Source organism: Heptranchias perlo, chromosome 15 (assembly GCF_035084215.1).
Source record: "Heptranchias perlo isolate sHepPer1 chromosome 15, sHepPer1.hap1, whole genome shotgun sequence".
Taxonomy (NCBI): Eukaryota; Metazoa; Chordata; class Chondrichthyes; order Hexanchiformes; family Hexanchidae; genus Heptranchias; species Heptranchias perlo.
This window is the reverse complement of record NC_090339.1, coordinates 7,391,033-7,415,129: the sequence shown is the minus strand read 5'-3', so window position 1 is coordinate 7,415,129 and position 24,097 is coordinate 7,391,033. Positions and strand designations below refer to the sequence as shown.

The 24,097-nt window shown below is 43.2% G+C and overlaps 1 long non-coding RNA gene across 1 annotated transcript; it reads right to left on the bottom strand.

Annotated features, from left to right (window-relative positions):
• Nucleotides 1–543: 543 nt before the first annotated feature.
• On the bottom strand, nucleotides 544–23,770 carry LOC137332677 (uncharacterized). The gene is made up of 4 exons (XR_010965711.1): nucleotides 23,558–23,770; nucleotides 18,423–18,517; nucleotides 845–1,023; nucleotides 544–665 (listed from the first exon to the last, which is right to left on the bottom strand). It is a non-coding gene; the product is annotated as an uncharacterized lncRNA (long non-coding RNA).
• Between the last annotated feature and the right edge of the window lie 327 nt (nucleotides 23,771–24,097).

Here is a 24,097-nt window from a genome sequence, read left to right as displayed (position 1 = left end):
ATAAATGGGTTAACAATAGGTTTTTGGGTCTACAATAGAAAAGGTGTCCGTTACACTGATACCTCACTGAGCATAAAGTTCACTTAATACCTAGAATTCCATGGATCTTCTCGGTGGGAGATCAGAAGAAGCGTTGGTGAAACAGTGTAAATGCTTAAATGTGATCAATGACACCATTTCTTCAGGGTGCCTGATCATCCTCTGCCAATGTTACGTTGTGAGATTGAAAGAACTTCACTGAATTTCTACCTCTTAATCTTTAAAAGCTATCAATGTGTTTCCTTACCTGGCACAAGGTGGAGTTCTCAGTTTGGGCAATTTTCACAATGGCGACAATGCGGATCCACATAATACAGAAGATTATCATACATCAGCCAAGTACTGTTGCCCAGACAAGGTATTCAACAGATCTATATGTTGGTGGGGCAAATGTTGCTAAGGACCAGATTAAGATTGTCTGTATGAATTGATTGCATAAAACAAGATCAGAAACAGAATGAGATGACTATCTGCAGCTTGATTATTTTCAGTTTAAACCACAAAAACATCTCCTTACTCACAAAGTACAGGGAGATAAAAAAACCAACATACTCTTCACCACAGCCAGAAGAGATAACTCCTTTCCTCAATCATCATCTCAATGTCCTCCATGAATCTGATTACTCCTGTGAACAAGAAGAAAGCAGGATGCACAATCACTTGGTTTGTCCTGTCCTGTCAGTAGGGAAGTTTGTTTGCTGTAGAAGTTCATCTCATACTGGGTGTCACTAATGAACAGGCTAAATCAGAGAAGGGATCACTCAGGATTTCAAACAGGATGAGTAAATTGTCCCCTGTTACCAACCTGATTGCCCGTGACGGTAAAATGCTCGTACAGAATCCTGAAGAACAGGTGCTCATTCTAGGAAAGGCTCATGAATCAGATCTGTGCTGAGATGGATAGGCCTCTTGTTATCAGAATGGAGGAGGATGGATTACCAAAGTGAGTCCTCTGTCCTGAGCTGAAGAATAGCAAATGGATGCCTGGAGATCAGAAGAAACATCATGAACACACTGAAGCAGAACCTGTCTTGTTGTTCCATCTGCCTTGATAGTTGGACGAAACTGGCAACGGACTAAAGCAAACAGCGTTCTAGGTTGTATCCACAGGATAATTCACTACAAAACAAAGCCTACCATTTTGTCCTTGGACAAGTCCTTGATTAGACCTCAGTTAGAATACTGTGTTCAGTTTTGACCGCCTCACATGGGAGATATTAAGGCTTTGAAAAGGGTGCAGAGGAGGGCCACAAGATTTATTCTCAGTTTAAAACACATCGACTATCCAGATAGGCTCAAAGAGCTGGGTCTGCACACTTTAAAGAAGCGTGGACTCTGGGGTGATTTGATCAAGGTTTATAAAATAATGAAGGGCCCTGATTTTACATGGACCAATTATTTTAACTAGATAGGTTGGGGAGGTCCAGGAGTCACATTTACAAGTTATGTAAGGGTAGAACTGAGTTGAATGTTTAGCGGTTCCTCTTTTCCCAGAGAATAGCAGAGCTGTGTGGTGCGGTGAACGCCGATTCGTTCAAGAGAGAGCTGCACCTGTTTCTGGTTGGGGCGGAGATCAACTTTTACAAATGGTAGGTACCCCACAATATACATCAGGGTCAGTGTAATTTCCTGGAATAGGTTTGTTCACTTAAAAGGGCGAGGGGAATTTTCCAGATTTTTTCTTATAATTGGCCCTGGGTTTTTAAACTGGTTTTCACCTCTCCCAGGATATGACGTGGCTTTGGGTGGGTAGGGATTGTTTGTATCATGATGCATGAGGCATCACAACTGTATGAACAGGCTAGATGGACCAGTTGGTCTTTTCCTGTCCGTCATTTTTTTAAGTGGCAAACAGCTAATCAGTTCGAGATGAAGATGTTTCAACATCCCCATCAGCAATTAGCAGGAAAATGCCTGCAGCAAAATTTACCCCAACATCAACCAGCTGTAACCCAGCAAGAACAAGGGGGCTTCACGGGTGAAGGATGCAGAAGGCACTGCCTGTCTCATATTGGCCTCTGGAACCAAATGGGGAAAGATCTTTGACAACTAATGGGAGCACTTGAATCCCCAGTCATCATTGAAGATGAAGGACTATCAACATCACATCACCCTATTCATTTGTCTTGCTTCTTCTGAAGAGACATGAGGACCCACACAAATACTTTTTAAATGTAATTATTCCATTTTGTTTCAGTGCTTTCCCTATTGTACTTACCATAGGTCCACCTTAGACTGATGAGTACCAGGATAGCAGCTACAAGAATGTCCCATTAAGGAAGATGCTAACATCCCTCCATTGCAGCATCTAGTTGTTTCGTAAATGATTCCAGAGTTTTTGCCTCCACTTCGCTCTCTGGATATTTATTCCACATGTTGATCACTCTTTGTGAGATGACAAATTTCCTGACATCAGCTCTAAAATATCATTGGGGTAAAGGAACAGGAGTAGGCCATTCAGCCCCTTGAGCCTGTTCTGCCATTCAATTAAATCATGGCTGATCTGTATCTTAACTCCATCTACCCGCAATAGTTCCGTAACGTTTAATATCCTTGCCCAACAAAAATCTATCAATATCAGCTGCAAAATTATCAATTGACCCCCAGCCTCAAGAGCTTTTGGGGGAGAGAGTTCCAGATTTTCACTACCCTTTGTGTGAAAAAGTGCTTCCTGATTTCACTCCTGATTGGCCCAGCTATAATTTTAAGATTATGTGCCCTTGTTCTGGACTCTCCCACCAGAAGAAATAGTTTCTCTCTATTTACCCTATCAACTCTTTTAATCATCTTAAACAACTCAATTAGATCACCCCTTAATCTTCTATATTCAAGGGAATTCAAGCCTACTCTATCCAACCTATCCTCATAATTTAACCCTTTTAGCCCGGGTATCATTCTGGTGAATCTGCGCTGCAACTACTCCAAGGCTAATATATCATTCCTCAAGCGTCATTCCCAGAACTGCATGCAGTACCCTAAATGGGGTCTTACCAGAGCTTTATATAACTGTAACATAACTTCCACTTCTTATTATTCCAGCCACTTTGAGATAAAGGCCAACATTAGTTATAGGGATGGTGCCGGAGGACTGGAGGATTGCAAATGTTACACTCCTGTTCAAAAAAGGGGTGAGGGATAAACCCAACAATTACAGGCCAGTCAGCCTAACGTTGGTGGTGGGGAAACTTTTAGAGACAATAATCCGGGAAAACATTAATTGGCACTCGGAAAAGTATGGGCGAATAAATGAAAGTCAGCACAGAATTGTTAAAGGAAAATCATGTTTGACTAATTTGATTGAGTTCCTTGCTGAAGTAACGGAAAGGGTTGATGAGGGTAGTGTGGTTGATGTTGTGTATAAGGACTTTCAAAAGGAATTTGATAAAGTACCACAGAATAGACTTGTTAACAAATATGAAGTCCATGGGATAAAAGGGACAGTGGCAGCATAGATACAAAATTGGCTAGGGGACAGAAAGCAGAGAGTAGTGGTGAACGGTTGTTTTTCAGACTGGAAGGAAGTATACAGTGGTGTTCCCCAGGGGTAAGTATCAGAACCACTGCTCTTTTTGATATATATTAATGATGTGGACTTGGGTATGGGGGTATAATTTCAAAGTTTGCAAATGACACGAAACTCGGGAATGTAGTAAACAATGTGGAGGATAATAACAGATTTCAGGAGGACTTAGACAGACCGGTGAAATGGGTAGACACATGACAGATAAAATTTAAAGCAGCGAAGTGTGAAGTGATGCATTTTGGTAGGAAGAATGAGGAAAGGCAATATAAACTAAATAGTACAATTTTAAAGGGGGTGCAGGAACAGAGGAACCTGGGGGTGCACATCCACAAATCTTTGGAGGTGGCAGAACAAGTTGAGAAGGCTGTTAGAAAAACATACGAGATCCTGGGCTTTATTAATAGAGGCATAGCGTGAATAGATGTAAACAGATATGATAGAATAGCAATTACAGAGATATGGCTGCAGGGTGACCAAGGCTGGGAGCTGAATATCAAAGGGTATTCGATATTTAGGAAGGACAAGCAAAAAGGAAAAGGAGGTAGGGTGGTGTTGTTAGTAAAGGATGAAATCAGAGCAATAGTGAGAAAGGATATTGGCTCAGAAAATCAAGATGTAGAATCAGTCTGGGTGGAGTTAAGAAGCATTAAGGGGCAGAAAACACTGGTGGGAGTTGTCTATAGGCCTCCAAACAGTATTGGTAATGTAGGGAATGGGATCAAACAGGAAATTAGAGATGCATATAACAAGGGTACAACAGTAATCATGGGTGACTTTAATCTGCATATAGAATGGCCAAACCAAATTAGCAATAATACTGTGGAAGATGAATTCCTGGAGTGTGTACGAGATGGATTTTTAGACCAGTACGTTGAGGCGCCAACCAGGGAACAGGCTATCCTAGATTGGATATTGTGCAATGAGAAGGGGTTAATTAATAATCTTGTTGTGCGGGGTCCTTTAGGGAAGAGTGACCATAACATGAGAGAATTCTTCATTAAGATGGAAAGTGAAGCAGTCCAATCCAAAACTAGGGTCCTAAATCTAAACAAAGCAAACTACGAAAGTATGAGGAGTGAGTTGGCTATGACAGATTGGGAAGTGCCATTGAAAGGCATGACGGTGGATAGGCAATGGCTAACATTTAAGGAACAAATGCATGAATTGCAACAATTATACATTCCTTTCTGGCGCAAAAACACAAAAGGAAAAGCGTCCCAACCATGGCTAACAAAAGAAATTAAGGATAGTATTAGATCCAAAGAGGAGTCATATTAAGTTGCCAGAAAAAGTAGCAAGCCTGAGGATTGGGAGCAGTTTAGAATTCAGCAAAAAAGGACCAAGAGATTGATTAAGAGGTGAAAAATAGAGTATGAGAGTAAACTTGCAAGGAACATAAAAGTGGACTGTAAAAGCTTCTACAAGTATGTAAAAAGAAAAAGATTAGTGAAGACAAATGTAGGTCCCTTACAGTCAGAAACGGGAGAATTTATAATGGGGAACAGGGAAATGGCAGAGCAATTAAATAAATACTTTGGTTCTGTCTTCAAGGAGGAGGACACAAATAACTTCCCAGAAATGCTAGGGAACCAAGGGACTAGTGAGAAGCAGGAATTAAAGGAAATTAGTATTAGTTCAAAAATATTGCTGGAGAAATTAATGGGACTGAAAGCCGATAAATCCCCAAGGTCTGATAATCTTCATCCCAGAATACTAAAAGAGGTAGCCATGGAAACAGTGGATGCATTAGTTGTCATCTTCTAAAATTCTAAAGATTATGGAATAGGTCATGCAGATTGGAGGGTGGCAAATGTAACCCCACTATTTAAAATAGGAGGGAGAGAGAAAACAGGGAATTACAGACTGGTTAGCCTAACATCAGTAGTAGGGAAAATGCTAGAGTCTATTATAAAGGATGTGATAACAGGACATTTAGAAAATATCAACGGGATTAGACAAAGTCAACATGGATTTATGAAAGGGAAATCATGTTTGGCAAACCTACTGGAGTTTTTGAGGATGTAACTGGTAGAATAGATAAGGGAGCACCAGTGGATGTGGTTTATTTGGATTTTCAGAAGGCCTTTGATAAAGTCCCACATAAGAGGTTCGTTTGCAAAATTAAAGCACATGGGATTGGTGGTAATATAGTGGCATGGTTTGAAAATTGGTTAACAGACAGGAAACAGAGTAGGAATAAATGGGTCTTTTTCAGGGTGGCAGGCAGTGACTAGTGCGGTACTGTAGGGATCAGTGCTTGGGCCCCAGCTATTCACAATATATATAAATGATTTGGATGAGGGAACCAAATGTAATATTTCCAAGTTTGCTGACAACACAAAACTAGGTGGGATTGTGAGTTGTGAGAAGGATGCAAAGAGGCTTCAAGGTGATTTAGACAAGTTGAGTGAGTGGGCAAATACATGGCAGATGCAGTATAATGTGGATAAATGTGAAGTTATCCACTTCGGAAGGAAAAACAGAAAGAGTATTATTTAAATGTTGATGTACAGAGGGACCTGGGTATCTTTGTACACCAGTCACTGAAAGCAAATATGCAAATACAGCAAGCAGTTAAGAAGGCAAATGGTATGTTGGCAAGAGAATTTGAGTACAGGACAAGGATGTCTTACTGCAGTTATACAGGGCCTTGGTGAGACCACACCTAGAGTATTGTGTGCAGTTTTGGTCTCCTTACCTAAAAAAGGATATACTTGCCATAGAGGGAGTGCAGCGAAGGTTCCTGGTATGGCAGGACTGTCGTATGAGGAGAGATTGGGCCGACTCGGCCTGTATTCACTCGCGTTTAGATTGAGAAAGGATCTGATTGAAACATATAAAATTCTGACAGGGCTAGACAGACTTGATGCAGGGAGGATATTTCCCCTGGCTGGGGGGTCCAGAACGAGAGGTCACACTCTCAGGATACGGGGTAGGACATTTAGGACTGAGATGAGGAGAAATTTCTTCACTCAGAGGGTGGTGAACCTGTGGAATTCTCTACCACAGAAGGCTGTGGAGGCCAAGTCACTGCATATATTTAAGAAGGAGATAGATAGATTTCGAGACACAAAAGGCATCGTGGGATATGGGGAGAGAGCGGGAATATGGTATTGAAATAGAGGATCAGCCATGATCATATTGAATGGCGGAGCAGGCTCGAAGGACTGAATGGCCTACTCCTGCTCGTTTTTTCTATGTTTCTATAGAGCACAAAAGCAAGGAAGTTATACTAAACCTTTATAAAACACTGGTTAGGCCTCAACTGGAATATTATGTTCAATTCTGGGCACCACACTTCAGAAAGGATGTCAAAGCTCTAGAGAGGGTGCAGAAGAGATTTACTAGAATGGTGCCAGGGATGAGGGACTTCAGTTATGTGGAGAGACTGCAGAAGCTGGGGCTGTTCTCCTCAGGACAGATAAGGTTAAGGGGAGACTTGATAGAGATGTTCAAAATCATGAATGGTTTTGACAGAGTAAATAAGGAGAAACTGTTTCCTGTGGCAGAAGGGTCAGTAACCAGAGGACGTGGATTTAAGGTGTTTGGCAAAAGAGCCAAAGGCGACATGAGGAAATGTTTTTTTACGCAGCAAGTTGTAATGATCTGGAATGCACTGTCTGAAAGTGTTGTGGAAGCAGATTCAATAGTAACTTTCAAAAGGGAATTGGATAAATACTTGAAAGGAAAAAAAATGGGTTCTGGGAAAAGAGCAGGGGAATGGGACTAAATGGTAGCTCTTTCCAAGAGCTGACATAGGCACGATGGGCCGAATGGCCTCCTGTGCTGTACCTACTATGATACTATGATTCCATTAGCCATTTAATTATTTTTGTACCTGTCCTCCAACTTTTAGTGATTTCTATACTTGGACCCCTAAGTCTCTCTGCTCTTCCTCAGTTCCTAACTTTTCGCCATTTAGAAATTACTCTGATCTATCTTTCTTAGATCCAAAGTAGTTGACCCATTGTCCCCACACGCTGTCTCCTACCTCCTAGCTTCTCACCATTTAGAAAATACTCTGATCTATCTTTCTTAGGTCCAAAGTGGTTGACTTCACACTTTTCCACATTGAACTCCATCTGCCACAGTTTTGCCCACTCACACCTGTCACTGTTCCTTTGCAACTTTCCGCTCCCAGCTCCACTATTTACTGTGCCACCTAACTTGATGTCGTCAGCAAACTTGGATATATTACTCCCTATTCCTTCATCTAAGTCATTTATATATATATAGTGAAAAGCTAAGGCCCCAGTACAGATCCCTGGTGGACACCACTAATCATATCCTGCCAATTTGAGTACATACCCATTATCTCCTACCTCCTAACCAATTGCCTACCCATGTCAATAGATTACCTCCAGTTCCATGTGCTCTCACTTTTGTTAACAGTCTCTTTTGTGGAACCTTATCAAATGCCTTCTGGAAGTCCATATAAATAACGTCTGTAGACATTCCCTTATCTACTATGTTAGTTACCTCCTCAAAAAATTCAGTTAGGTTCGTTAGACGTGAATTGACTTTTACAAATCCATGCTGGCTCTCTCTGAACAGCTCATATTTGTCCAACTGCTCAATCACTCTGCCCCTAATAGATTCTCGTAATTTCCCCACAACAGACGTTAGACCAATAGGCCTATAATTTCCCAGCTTATCTTTCTTACCCTTCTTAAATAGTGGAGTGACACTTACAATTTTCCAATCCAAGGGGACAATTTCTGAATTGTGAAAGTTTTGGAACATCATAACTAGAGCATCTACAATTTAGTCACCTACTTCTTTTAATACCCTGGTATGGTAACAATCAAGTCCTGGAGATTAATTTATCTTTCGTCTCAATATTTTCTCCACTACTATTTTTAAACTTATGTTAAATCTAGTAAATTCTTCCCCTTGATTTATTTTTACTTTTCCTCATATCTCTGGTATTTTATCGTCATCATCTACTGTGAAGACAGATGCATAGTATGTATTTAGCAAGTCTACCACTTTCTGATTTTCAATTACAATATCAACTGCATTGTCTTTATTGGGACCAATATTACTCTAAGCCACCCTTTTTTAATATACTTGTAAAAACCTTTAGCGTTGTCCTTGATATCCCTTGCAAGTTTTTTCTCGTATTCCCTTTTTACAGCCCTTACTACTTTCTTATGTGCCTTTGCTGTTCTTTATATCTCTTCTAGTCTGCAGGATCTCTACTGTTCTTTGCCTTCATATAAGCCCTTTTATTTTTATACTATCTCTCACTTCCCTTGTTGACCAAGATTGTTTAATTACACATGTGGAGCTCTTGCCCTTTAGGGGTATGTACAAGTCTAGTACTCTACCAAATACCTACTTGAATACCTCTCACTGTTCATCCGTAGTTTTATCCATTAATAGTTCTGCCCAGTCTAATGTGGTCAATTTCTGTCAATTTCTGCTGTTAGATTATTGATTACTCCAGGCTCATTACTTATCACTACATCCAGAATGGTCTGTTCTCTTGTTGGTTTGAGAACATATTGTTCCAGAAATCTGCCTCGAATACACTCAAGAAATTCGCTGCCCTTGGAACTTGAGCTGTTTTGCTTCTCCCAGTCTCCCAAAATTAAAGTCCCCCATTATTACCACTCTGTTTTTGCAACAAGCTTCTCTGATCTCCATGTTTATGCATCCTGCTACTCTATCACTGCTATCAGGAGGTCAGTAGACAACTCCCACCAAAGCCTTGCATCCTTTTCTGTTTACTATTTCCAATTCTACCCAGAGTGTTTCTACCGCCTGCTCACCCTTACTGATCTTCCCTCTTTCTAATGCTGTAATAGTGTTCTTTATCAATATTGCCACTCCTCCTTTTCCAATTTCCCTGTCCTTTCTAAAGACCTCATAGCCTGCTATATTTATCTCCCAGTCATGTCCAGCTTGTAATCTTCTTAGTAATGACCAATACGTTGTACCATTTAAGCTGAATTTGCACTTCTAATTCACTTATTTTGTTCCTTATGTTACGTGCATTTGTGTATAGAGCTCTTATTTGGCCAACAGACCCTACCCTGTCCTTTTTGCCCTGATGCTGTTTTGCTCACATATTTTAATTTATCACACTCCTTGTTTTTTTATTTATCCTGTTCTATTTTTATCAGTTATTTTGTTATTATTTCCTACAATTTTTCTGAACCTGAAGTGTTTATGTTATGTTTAACACCATTGATGATCTAGACTTCACTGTCATCCCTTTTTCTTATCTTCAGGCTATTTTCACTTTTATTTTTATTTCTGCCTCAGCCCTTGTTAGCGGATTTCTCCTGTTACTGTCATTACAAAAGAGTCGCTAATCCTTCAACAATAACTTCTGCTTGATTCTGGCCCGGGTGGTTATTAAACAGCAAGCTTTAATAGATTGACTCACAACAATATTATAGTTATAATGCAACTGTCTTCAGATTACATTAGATGACAAGCAAGTAACACAGCCTGATTTCCTACGGACTCAAGTTGATTAGACTCGACCTCCGTAGGCTGCCTGTGGCTGGACTTCCCCCATCCCGAAAGCTCTAACCTTTGGGAGGGACCATGCCCTATTTTTATACTATTCGGCTACATTGTTCTGTATGTCAGCATCTCTGGCCTTATCTCATGGTTGTAAGTCCTCCCACCATGCTGATGCCACGTTAGCAACTGAAGATAAGCTGTTTTACGTAACGTAGCTAATGACTTCAACCCTCATCTCTGTATACAAGTTGTTTGTTCCTTTAAGGAATGCATGGCCTTTCTTATCTGAGTATAGCCCTCCTATTCAGCCTCGCACGGCCCCACCAATGTCGGTTCCTTAGCAGCCACATCTCTTGTTTTGATGTTAACCACCTTCTGACGTTATAGCATCTAGAAATGGGCTATCTCTTGACCTTTGGGTGTTTATAGTTCTGAAGTTTCAGCATTCTCTGTCTTTTACAAACTGTATTTGTTTACACATACCAAGACACGACTTCGCCCCCCCCCCCCTCCTTTAACATCCGCCCCTCTTGCTTGAGAGCTTTATGCGAGCTATGCGAGATGGGATATTTGACTGTGCTTAGTTTTAAACCATATTCTTACATTCCCTCCTCTTGAACCTGAGTGAAAGCACTCTGGTTCAATTTTTACTTTATTCCTTTTTTTTGGCTGCCTAAGATCATCTTGAGTTTACATTTGATCAACATTAGCTTTACATAAGCACACATAACATATGCACATTGCAAAAAATAATGGACTTAAAAGATTCTCCAGCTCTCCTTTTACTCATATCCATCTTGTGGATTTTTTTGCTAAACATTATTTCTCCCTAGCCCAATTTCATTGTCAACTGAAAGGAACCTAATCCTGAATTTTGGAAATCCAAATTACTATGTCCCTCTTTGCTTTAATTTCAATCCCTCTCATAGGCACCAATGTTTCCTGATTGTTTCATTAATTAGTCAGTTTCTCTATGGAGCATGTATCAGTGCCTTGCTTAAATGTCACTCTCCTGAGCCACATTAACCATTTCATGTCATGCTGTTGTCAAGTAACTGAGCATATCTGAGATTCGTTCTTCAGTGCATCTTCATCATGCATTTCCATGTACTAGTTGCCTTATACGCAACATATCACAGGTAATATTAACTTTCTGCTGGCCAGTTTCTTTCTCCTCATGGTATTTCCGAATGTGTTTTCCATGGCACATTTTATATGTCCAGTAATATTCAATCCTGTAAGAGCAATTGCTCTGTTTGAAGAGTGGTTCTAATAGCTGACCAGCCATAAGCCTTTTAATCATGTTCTTCATCCTGGTCATCGTTTCTAATTGATGGCAACATACATTTGTATCTTTCATGTCCACTGGACTTTCAGGTTATCTTATCAAAAGATCGGTGGGTGTCTGGAAGCCTTTGCTTATCTCCCCCTCCCGATGTCTCGGATAGTGGCCAGGCTATCAAATGCAGTTTTCTCACTGTTCAGTATAGGCAAGGACACAAATATCCCAAAGGAAAAGCTATCTATTAACTATTCGCAACTACACTTCCCTGACTTTCACTAGATTTTACATTTATGCCAGATTGATATCTTTTGCTAAATCATGCCCAGGTGATTTATTTCCATAATCACTCAGGGCAATGACTTTAGAAAAATTCCCATTTGGTAGTGTAATTTTCCCATTTCTATCTTATATCCTCAATCACTTCCTCACATCCAATTTTACAGTTCCCATTATATTACCATTCATGAGCCCTGGAGCAACTTTACAGTGCAATACAATATTTACAGTCTGGTCCAATATCCCAATTCCAGAGATCAGTATTGTTGGACTGACAGGACTTGTCAATGTACAATTTTATTTCCCCCCCAAAATACTTTCTTCCTTGATACACAGTATTGGATAGGAACCATTTAGACTGGACTTCTTTTATTTTAAAATATAATTTGATTATCCCCTTAAACTGCAGGTAAATTTTCCCTTCTCGAGTGCTTGAATAGTAACTCATATCAATTCATCTTATCAATTCCAATTTCAGAAACAAATTATGTCCAGACTTTGTAGTTTTACACGAGAGACTTAGTGCTTGTAATAACTTTTGGATATATCCCACCGCCCCCTCCCGCCCACCCACCTTTAAGCCCTCTGTCACGGAAAATAAATGGATTAAAGCAAATCAAATCAAAACATTTTCAAAAGAGGAAATTTTGAATTTTTGATTAGGCTGAAATCTTAGTCAAAAAACATCACTATGCTGTGACATTTGACATCTACTGATGTCTGCAGATAATGTCTTAAATTCTTAACACCGCTGGATTGTTTCCTGCACCATCACTTTTCCAGCAAAGGTTGCTCCATAACTTTGTGAAGCCATTTTTATGTCAAAGAACTACTCTAGGTAATCCTGCACCATCAACACACATGTGGTCCCGAAAACTATGGTCCTCTGTTTCAAAAGAAACACAGAAAATCCATTGTGGCTCTTCTTGAGAGCCCAAGGGGTTAAAACAACAAACAATTCATTAATTTTCTTCTGTCACCCTTTATCCCGGGACCAGAGAGGACTCCACGCATGTTTCTATGAATTCATCTAATTACCTTACTCCAGGAGGAATAGTCAGCAAAAGGAGCACAAAAATTATGTCCAATATTTTCTTCTGTCCTGTGGGGAAATATCCTCTTACATTAAGAAACTTATTTTAAATAAATGTAAAGGTTGTTGCTTGATGAATAAAAAGATGTCGACATCCTTGGAAGGGGTTAACTTCTTTGCAGAAATATAAATAATTCACGCAGCATACGTCAGTGCAGCTTTCATGTAAATTTAAAAATAACTTTTTGTGTCAGGGAAGATAATATTTTAGTTTGTTCATCCTATTTTTAGTTAGTCCAACATTTTGAGATTGTTGTCATAGAGACAGGAGATCAAGTTTAATTTCTTCCACTTTAATTGAAGGACACGTTAGCCTTCACAGCTAAACACAAGAGAACACAAAGCAAACATTGCAAAAAGAAAGCACTAAAACAGGCTGTTAGCTTGTAACTTTCTACTGATTTTGACATAATTCCTTCACAGCCTCTGTCTGCTGTGAAAGGACTTATTTTAACTCATCATCCTCCTGCACAGTTTACTTCCCTCTTTTTTGCTTAGAACATAAATCGTCCAGTGCACTGGCCATGTTTTTTTTTCCCCTTTCTCTCTCTGTCTCTCCCTCTCTCTGTCTCTGATCTCTTTCTGTCTCTGTCTCTGACTCTGTCTGTGTCTCTCCCCCTCTCTCTTTCTCTCTCTCTAATCTCTTGGTCTCACTCTCTCTTTGTGTCTCTGTATCACTCTTTCTCGCTCTGTATCTCTCTTTCCGTCTCTCCCTCTCTCACCGGAATTACTCGGTCACCCTCTAAACACTAGTTATTTTTAAACCTTTAGTTCTCGGGCCCACCCATGGACACCATTTGTTAGCGGATTTTTCCTGATACTGTCATTACAAAAGGATTGTTAATCCTTCAACAATAACTTCAGCATGATTCTGGCCGGAGTGATTATTACACAACAAGCTTGAATAGATTGATTCACAACAGTATACAACTGTCTTCAGATTACATTAAATGACAAGCAAGTAAAACAATTTGATTTCCCACGGACTCAGACCCGACCTCCGTCGGCTGCCTGCGGCTGGACTTCCAATCATCCCAAGAGCTCTAACTTTCGGCAAGGAGCATGCCCTATCTTTATACTATTTGGCTGCATTGTTCTGTACATAAGCACATAAGCATCTCTGGTCTTAGCTTATGGTCTTAACTCATCCCACTGTGCTGATGCCACGTTAGCAACTCAGGATAAGCTGTTTTACATAACATAGCTAATGACCTCAACCCTCATCTCTGTTTACAAACTGTTTGTTCCTTTGAGGAATACATGGCCTTTCTTATCTGAGTACAGCCCCCCAATCGGCCTTGCACGGCCCCACCAATGTCGGTTTCTTAGCAACCACATCTCTTTTCTTCATCTCATTTTAGTTTGTTTTTAATTGAATTAAGGGTCTCATTTGCTTAGTTTGACCTGGTTGGTTTTGGAAATATATTTATAGTGAATGATCCGCATTATACGATTGAAGGTGTTCCACTTGTCTCCGACTGAAGTGTTGTTAGAATCATAGAATCATGGAAAGGTTACAGCACGGAAGGAGGCCATTCGGCACATCAAGTCCGCTCCAGCTCTATGCAAGAGTTGAACAACCTCCCCCAATGTATTTGCTTCAGCTGCTCTCTCATTTTATCACATTTAGCCCATTTAAAGTCATGTACCTGACACCTGGGCCTGAATATTAGCGGGGAGGCTGGATGGCAGCAGGGGGGCAATTGGGCACGTGGGGAACCCGCGCAATAAAATCTGTCCCGCCCCCACATGATCACGGGTAAATTGGAGCCACTTAACATGGTTTCCGGGTTTGCAGTCGGAAAGCTGCGCAGCGGGCAGACTGCATACTCGCATCACAGGCTCCATTTAAAGGGGCAGTCCTCTAATGGCTGCTCCTGGAGCAAAAACTCAAACAGCACAATGGAGCAGCCCAATGGAAAGGCTGCTCCTAGATTTAGTGATGCCTCACTTCAGGTGCCACTGGATGGGGTGAGGAGGAGGAGGGATGTGTTTTACCCAGCGGATGGGAGGAAGTGGCCTGCCTCTGCCACCAAGGTCTGGCTCGAGGTGGCAGAGGAGGTCACCAGCAGCAACAACATCTCCCACACCTGGATCCAGTGCAGGAAGCACTTCAATGACCTAACTAGGTCAGCCAAAGTAGGTACACTTATTCATTCTCCTACATTCCGTCTTCCACAATTCCGCCCCAACCCCCCCAACTCATTCTGCACTGCCAACACTACTCTATCACATCACTGCTCACAACCACTCAGAGCTCATCCTCAACTTACCCGCACTTCCTCACCTCTCCATTACTCACCCCGCCACTACCACTCAACCCAATCCTCATGCAATGTCATGGCTCTGTCTCATACTCACCCTCTGATGCATCTTTTTCACAGTCAGCCGCACCCAAACCTATGCATTCAGTGGTTGGCCACGTCACCATCACTCACTCGTGTCTGTACTTTCTCCCCTTATAGGAGAAGAGAGCCCAGAATGCACGGGAGAGGGTGAGGACCGGAGGGGGCCTGCAACAGATGGTCATCCTCACAGACCCGGAGCAGGAGGCGCTGGAGCTGAGCCGCACCTTCATTCGGGTCGCCGAGACTGGCACCCAACAAACGTCTGGTGTCACAACTTTAACATTCAGCACACACAATGTGAATTGATCTTAACATGCCACCTTCAGCACCTCAGCATCTGTGATCATGCTTATATTGCCTTCTGTTCTCTTACAAGGCCTTCAGCGACCGCTGTGATGGTGGAGGGCGATTCCTCAGAGGACCTGCCAACCTCTGAGGGTGCACAGTCACATCTGAGCGAGCCATCCACCAGCAAGATACGCACACCTCGGTGGGTCCCAGACCGCAGTTAATTGGGGTCGCACATGGTGCGTTACCATACACGTGAGCACGAGCAGCCACTGGTGGTAGGGGCAGCTGTGGAGAGTCCGTGTCGGTGGGAGCACTTCTCTCCAGGCTCTGCCCAGCTGGACTCAGATACTGAACCTTGGGGGCCATCCTTTAAAAGGAGAATGATCGAGGGGCAACAACACATTTGCGAGGTGTTGGAACAGGTGCCATGCGCACTCTCCACAATCGCGCAGAGGATGGAGGAGTCCAACTCCTGCATGAGTGGAATGGTGGCACAGGTAAGGGAGGGAATCTCTGAGATACTGTCACAAGGACGAGAGGGCATCTCTGAGATAGTGTCGTGGGTAAGTGTGGGAATGTCTGCAATGGAGGGAAGACTAGCACGGCTCACAAATGAGTCCATTCAGGCCCTGACAACAGCCATTCGGACTCAGGGTGAACAACATTCTGCCGCCTTAAACAGGCAGGCAGATACACTAGCACCGGCCTTACAAGGCTTCACACATGTCTTCCAAACTGTCATCCAGCAGAGTGGTAGGAGTGGTGTGGGCCTGGCCCAGGAGAGGGATGATGGCGAAAGGGGACATGGAAGCCACTCTAGGCGTCCCCACATCTCACCCATTGCCCCCCTCTCAACCAGTACCCTCAATGCTGCCTCCTCTCCAGATGGCCGAGTGCAGTCTTTGGAGAGGCCCTCACGGGCACCGAAACCCAGAGGGCATAGGTCCAAAGCATCTAATCGGTCAGAGCAACCTGCCATTATCTCTGCTGCAGCCACGGGGGATGTACCATGTCGAAGTAGTCGGAAGCGAAAGGCGAAGGTTTTTGTAAGCACAAAGAGGATGCGCAAGGGTGTTTGACGGTTGGTCATGTTTTTTATTTATATTTGCTTTTTGTTAAACGCACATGAAATATTATTATTGTCACAACTACTGCCACGTCTTGGCCATGCTTGACTGGCTTCTGTAATAAGGCCCTTTCATGAGGTTCACCATGAACGCCCACACTTGATGCCATCCATTGGGTCACTCTACAGTGGGCGTATATGTAATTGCAGGACTGTTTTTTGCAGGGTTGGGGGGTTGCTGGTGTAGCCGCTGCTCTATGCAGGTGGTAAGGTCTGGACTCTTCACATAGTCTGATGTTAGGAGAACCATTCACATATCAGTGACTCCCTGGCCTCATGAGCAGCCAGGTGAGCCACTGTTCTGCCGATGTGTTGCTCCTGCTCCACCTCCTTCTCCTCCTCCTCCACCTTCTCCTCCTCCTCCTCCTCAATGTGGGTGGCAGATGTGGATGGGGCCTCCTCAAGCGGCACCCCTCTCTGTTGTGCCATGTTGTGCAGGACACAACATACAACTATAATGCGTCCCGCTCTGTCTGGTGCGTATTGAAGCGCTCCCCCAGAACGATCAAGGCACCTGAAGCGCATCTTGAGCAGCCCTATAGCATGCTTAATTGTAGACCTGGTAGTGATGTGGCTGTCGTTATATCGACGCTGTTGTTCGATGGTGGGGTTCCTCAGAGTTGTCATGAGCCACACATGCAGGGGGTATCCCTCGTCCCCGAGGAGCCAGCCCTTACGGGTGTTTGGTGCGTGGAAGAGGGGCGGGATGTTTGACTCCCAGAGGATGAAGGAATCGTGGCAGCTGCCAAGGTATCTGGCGCACACATGAACGAGCTGAGTGTTGATGGAGTGATAGCCCTTCCTGTTGATGAACAGTCCTGGGGCTCGTGTGGAGGAGCTCGTATTGCTATATGGAAGCAATCGATTACACCCTGCACCCGTGGGAAGCCAGCCACAGTGTGGAATCCCACTGCCCTCTCCTTCTGGCTGAGGTCATCCATGGGGAAGTTGACATAGTGCAAGGCCATGCGAAAGAAGCCGTCGGTGACCTGCTTTATGCACTTGTGTGCAGATGACTGAGAAACCCCGGCGATGTCCCTGGTGGCTCCCCGGAATGATTCGGAGGCGAAGAAGTTGAGGGCAGTGGTGATTTCGACAGTGACAGGTAAAGAGACGATGCTCGGCCCAGCCGGGAGCAGCTCGGCATGAAGGCGACTATCTGGTGATTGACCCTGAGCCTCCGTATGCACTACTCCTCAGAGAGGTCCAGGAAGCTGAACTCTGTCTGTAGACCCTGTTGTGAGGGTAGTGCCTCCTGCGACCTCTATTATTGCCCTCTGTGTTCTTGTGCAGGTGCCTGTGGTGCAGCACGGTGTTGTGGAGCTCCACTTGGCGGTGGTGGACGCCATGCCTGGTGAGGCTGGTGATGTTGCTCGTCCTCGGATGTAGTGATGAATGCAGCCATGGCGCCCCCCCATCCTGACGGTGTGGGTTCGAGGGGGTCTGCAAAGTAGGTAAATATGTTTGCACAGCAGAGTTTGGGTGCAGTGTAAGAACAAGAATGTAAGAGTGAAAACACAAAGTGAACATGGTCCAACAGCACAGAACTGGCTCTGAATTGGCAACATCACTTGGAGAGGCCCCAGGCTGGTATGGGGAATGGGAAAATGTTGCACTGATGCAACCTCTTCTCAGGTTGGGGCTGAGGCACATTGTTGGGGCAAAGTAAAGGGATCTTTACTCTGCAGATAACTGTGATTAAAAACTGGGGGCCTTAAATGGAAACTGCCCCATTCCCCAGCACTGACACCACTCACCCTGATGGAAAAAAATTCATAAAATCTCAGGCCGAATACACAAGTACTGAGCAAGATGTGATACATTTTGGTAATCTGGATTCTAAATTAATTGATGGGTTTTAAATTAATAACTTAAGGTTACAGTATCTCTCTTTTAAGCACCATTAATTGCACCGTATCAATTTTATCCACTGTTTAGGTTTTGGTTTGGTTTTCATTGCTTACCCAGAGGCCGTTACACAGTTTCCATGGGCACCTTTTATGGTCAATTTTATTTTTCTTCATGTTCGTCACTCTGGGACTCAACACTCAGTTTGCAGCTGTAGGTAGAAGTGACAATATTTAAATTAACCAATCTCTTATCACTTTTACAAAAAGGAAGTTATATTAGCCTAGAAATTGGATTACGCCTGAATCGGAGCACGATCCTGGTGCTGAGCATGCTGCATGCGCCTAACGAGGCCGGTGACAGGACCATGGAAATTGGTCAGCCTGAGAATACTGACCGCTGCATGCATGGCACATTTTGGGTCAGTCACTAAAAAATTTTGTAAAGGGGACCTCAACCATGCGTTTGGTCTCCTATCTGCACGTGAAGAAGCTATGCCTGTTTCAGACACTGTCCCTGAATACCTATACGAAACCTTTACCAATATGGAGGGCAGCGCACTTCCTGCGCTGAATGAACACTCACACGCTGCCTGCAGTACTGGACACTTAAGCACCCGTTTTACGCCTTTAAAGTAGGTGTGATGTCAACAAATCTCTAGGCCATAGAGTTTTAGATTTATAGTATAAGGTGAGAAATTACTGTTGGTGATGTTAGTGGATGAATGCGTAATGTTTTTTTGAGGCAATTCTCTGCTCGCTGTCTTAATGTAACATCAATCTATTTGTTTTAAATGGATTAACAACTATATTAAAGTAACAGCTAGAGGAAGAGCTTGTGTTAGATGTAGAACAGTTGGTAGCACTCTTGCCTCTGAGTCAGAAGGTTGTGGTTTCATAGTCCCACGCCAGAGACTCGAGCCTAAAATCTCGGCTGACACTCCAGTGTAATAGTGAGGGAAGTGTCGTCTTTTGGATTAGACGTTAAATCGAGGGCAAGTCTGCCCACTCAGGTGACTGTGAAAGATCCTGTAGCATTATATTGAAGAAGAGCAGGGGAGTACTCCCCAGTATCCTGGCCAATATTTATCCCTCAACCATAGGAACATCGGAACATAGGAACAGGAGTAGGCCATTCAGCCCCTCGTGCCTGCTCTGCCATTTGATGAGATCATGGCTGATCTGTGATCTAACTCCATATACCTGCCTTTGGCCCATATCCCTTAATACCTTTGGTTGCCAAAAAGTTATCTATCTCAGATTTAAATTCAGCAATTGAGCTAGTATCAATTGCCGTTTGCGGAAGAGAGTTCCAAACTTCTACAACCCTTTGTGTGTAGAAATGTTTTCTAATCTCACTCCTGAAAGGTCTGGCTCTAATTTTTAGACTGTGCCCCCTACTCCGAGAATCCCCAACCAGCGGAAATAGTTTCTCTCTATCCACCCTATCCGTTTCCCTTAATATCTTATAAACTTCGATCAGATCACCCCATAACCTTCGAAACTCCGGAGAATACAACCCCAATTTGTGTAATCTCTCCTCGTAACTTAACCCTTGAAGTCAGGGTATCATTCTAGTAAACCTACGCTGCACTCCCTCCAAAGCCAATATGTCATTCCGAAGGTGCGGTGTCCAGAACTGCTCACAGTACTCCAGGTGCGGTCTAACCAGGGTTTTGTATAGCTGCAGCATAACTTCTGCCCCCTTGTACTCTAGTCCTCTAGATACAAAGGCCAGCATTCCATTAGCCTTATTGATTATTTTCTGCACCTGTTCATGACAATTCAATGATCTATGTACCTGAACCCTTAGGTCCCTTTGGACATCCACTGTTTTTAACTTTTTACCATTTAGAAAGTACCCTGTTCTATCCTTTTTTGATCCAAAGTGGATGACCTCATATTTGTCTACATTGAATTCCATTTGCCACAGTTTTGCCCATTCACCTAATCTATCAATATCCCTTTGTAATTTTATGTTTTCATCTACACTGCTTACAATGCCACCAATCTTGGTGTCATCGGCAAACTTAGATATGAGACTTTCTCTGCCTTCATCTAAATCGTTAATAAATATTGTGAATAATTGAGGCTCCAAGACAGATCCCTGCGGGACTCCACTAGTCACATCCTGCCAATGTGAGTACCTTCCCATTATCCCTACTCTCTGTCGCCTTTCGCTCAGCCAACTTCCTAACCAAGTCCGTACTTTTCCCTCGATTCCATGGGCTTCTATCTTAGCTCACAGTCTCTTATGTGGGACCTTATCAAATGCCTTCTGGAAGTCCATATAAATAATATCCATTGACATTCCCCTGTCCACTACTTTAGTCACTTCTTCAAAAAAATTCAATCAGGTTTGTCAGGCACAACCTACCTTTCACAAATCCATGCTGGCTCTCTCTGATTAACTGAAAATTCTCGAGGTGTTCATTCACCCTATCCTTAATTATAGACTCCAGCATTTTCCCCACAACAGATGTTAGGCTAACTGGTCTATAATTCCCTGGTTTCCCTCTCTCTCCTTTCTTAAAAAGTGGAGTGACGTGCAATTTTCCAATCCAGAGGGACAGTTCATGAATCTAGAGAACTTTGAAGATTATCGTTAGGGCATCTGCAATGTGCTCACCTACTTCCTTTAAAACCCTGGGATGGAAACCATCTGGTCCTGGGGATTTGTCACTCTTTAGTGCTATTATTTTCTTCATTACTGTTGCTTTACTTATATTAATTTTATCGAGTCCCTGTCCCCGATTCAATATAAGTTTTCTTGGGATTTCCGGCATGCTATCCTCTTTTTCGACTGTAAATACTGACGCAATGTAATCGTTCAACATGTCTGCCATTTCCCCATTGTCAATGACAATATCCCCACTTTCAGTTTTTAAGGGGCCAACACTGCTCCTGACCACCCTCTTTTTCCTAATGCAACTATAAAAGTTCTTCGTATTGGTTTTGATATCCCTTTCAAGTTTCTTTTCATATTCTCTTTTTGTAGCTCTTACTATCTGTTTTGTGACCCTTTGTGATTCTTTGTATCTTTCCCATTCGCCAAGATCTGTGCGATTTTTTGCCTTTTTGTGTACCCTCTCCTTATGTCTTATACTGTTCCTTACCTCTTTAGTTGTCCATGGCTGTTTTTTTTGGCAAGTAGAGTTCTTGCCCCTCAGGGGTATAAACCAATTCTGTATCACGTTAAATGTTTCTTTAAACATTTCCCACTGATCATCAGTCGTTTTACCCATTAACAGATTTGCCCAGTTTACTGTGGACAATCTCTGTCTCATCCCATTGAAGTCGGCTTTACCCAAGTCTAGAATCTTAGCAGCTGACTCACTTTTTTCCCTTTCAAACACTACATTGAACTCGATCATGTTATGATCGCCATTGGTTAGATGTTCGCATACAGTTAAGCCGTTAACAAAATCTGATTCATTACTCATTACTAAATCTAGTATGGCTTGCCCCCTTGTTGCCACTTGGACATACTGCTGTAGAAAACTATCCTGAACACACTCAAGAAATTCATTACCTTTCTGACAGTTGCTAGTCTGCTTTTCCTAATCTATGTGAAGGTTAAAGTCCCCCATTAAGACCACTGTGCCTTTCTTACACACTTGTCTATTCTCTGCATTTATACAATCTAGCACTTCAGAGCTGCTGCTAGGGGTCCTATATACAATTCCCACTATAGTCTTAGATCCTTTCCTATTTCTCAATTCAACCCATAATGTCTCTGTTGGCTGCTTACCTCTCGTTATATCCTCCTAATCATTAAGGATACTCCTCCCCCTCTTCCATTTTCCCTGTCTCTCCTGTAGACCTTATAACCCGGTATATTTAGTTCCCAATCCTGACCATCCTGCAGCCATGTCTCAGTGATAGCTATCATGTCATACCCTCCAATTTGAATTTGAACCTGTAGTTCATTTAATTTATTCCTTATACTCCGTGCATTTGTATATAGAGCTCTTAGTTGGGCCACACACCCTAGCCTGACCTTTAGCATTGATGCTGGGTTAATTGCCTTACACCTTCTAGTTTTCACTTTAGTGTCTAAAGTACACTTTCTGCTGCTCTGCGCTTTTCCCTTTCACTTGTTCTTGAACAACTGTTTGTACTATTTGTATTGTAAATTTCCCCTGGGTCTTCCCCTCTCTTGCTGCTCTCAACTTTACTCCCTTCTGCCTCCCCTCTCAGGTTCCCATCCCCCTGCCACTCTAGTTTAAACCTTCCCCAACAGCACTAGCAAACACCCCCACGAGGACATTGGTCCCGGTCCTGCTCGGGTGTAACCCGTCACGCTTGTACAGATCCCACCTTCCCCAGAACCGGTCCCAATGTCCCAGGAATCTAAATCCCTCCCTCCTACACCATCCCTGCAGCCACGCATTCATCCGGTCTATTTTCCTATTCCTATACTCACTAGCACGTGGCACTGGTAGTAATCCTGAGATCACTACCTTTGAAGTCCTGCTTTTTAATTTATTTCCTAACTCCTTAAATTCACCTTGCAGGACCTCATCCCTTTTTTTGAACCTATGTCATTGGTACCGATATGGACCACGACTACTGACTGTTCACCCTCCCCCTCCAGAATATCCTGCAGCCGCTCCGCAACATCCTTGAGCCGACTACCAGGGAGGCAACATACCATCCTCGAGTCACGTTTGCGGCCACAGAAACGCCTATCTGTTCCACTTGCAATTGAATCCCTTATCACGATAGCCCTGCCATTCTTCTTCCTCTCCTCCTGTGCAGCTGAGCCACCCGTGGTGCCACTAACTTGGCTCTTGCTGCTTTCCCCTGATAAGCCATCTCCCCCAACAGTATCCAAAGCGGTATATCTGTTTGAGAGGGAGATGGCCCCAGGGGACTCCTGCCCTACCTGCCTAGTCCTTTTACTCTGTCTGGCGGTCACTCATTTCCTTTCTGCCTGCATAATCTTTACCTGAGGTGTGACCACCTCACTGAACGTGCTATCCACAATAGTCTCAGCATCACGGATGCTCCACAGTGAATCCACCTGCAGCTCCAGCTCTGAAATGCGGTTGGCCAGTAGCTGCAGCTGGACACACTTCCTGCACACATGGTCGCCAGGGACACTGGTAGTGTCCATGACTTCCCACATAGTGCAGGAGGAGCATATCACGGGTGTGAGCTGTGCTGCCATGACTTGCCTTAGATTTACCCTGCGTTCACCTCTTAGACTCTCCTCCCGCTCTCGGTCTCTCCTTTTATACTGTGCTCACCTCTCGGACTCTCCTGCCTCACTTGTGACGTCGCACAGTAGTTTTTTCTTGTTGCAGGTCTGCTGCTGCTTTTATTCCCCACTCTCAGTCTTCTGCCGCTCAGGTCCGCCGCCGCTCAAACTCTCAGCTGTTCGCTCTGTGCTCCGTTGCACTCTGTAAATAACCTAGGATTCCCTCCCCAACACCATTATGGGAGCACCATCACCACAAGGTCTGCAGTCGTTCAAAAGAAGGCTCTTAACCACCTTTCAGAGCAACTAGTTATAGGCAATAAACGAGGCCTTGCCAACGACGCCCACATTCTGAGAAGAATTCTTTTAAATCCCATTGCGGTACGTCTGACAGTGAAAGTTACAGTTATCTTGAATATTTTTACTACAGTTTATGGCAGAGATTATGTTGGCAATACAGAAAAGGCGATGTTACAGTGTATGAGCGAGGTGCTTGAACATTTCATGGTTTGTTCTTAATAATCATTTCCCAAAATAGAATCATAATTCTCAAGGCTGCAAAAGTTCAGCATTGTTGAAATATTTCCAA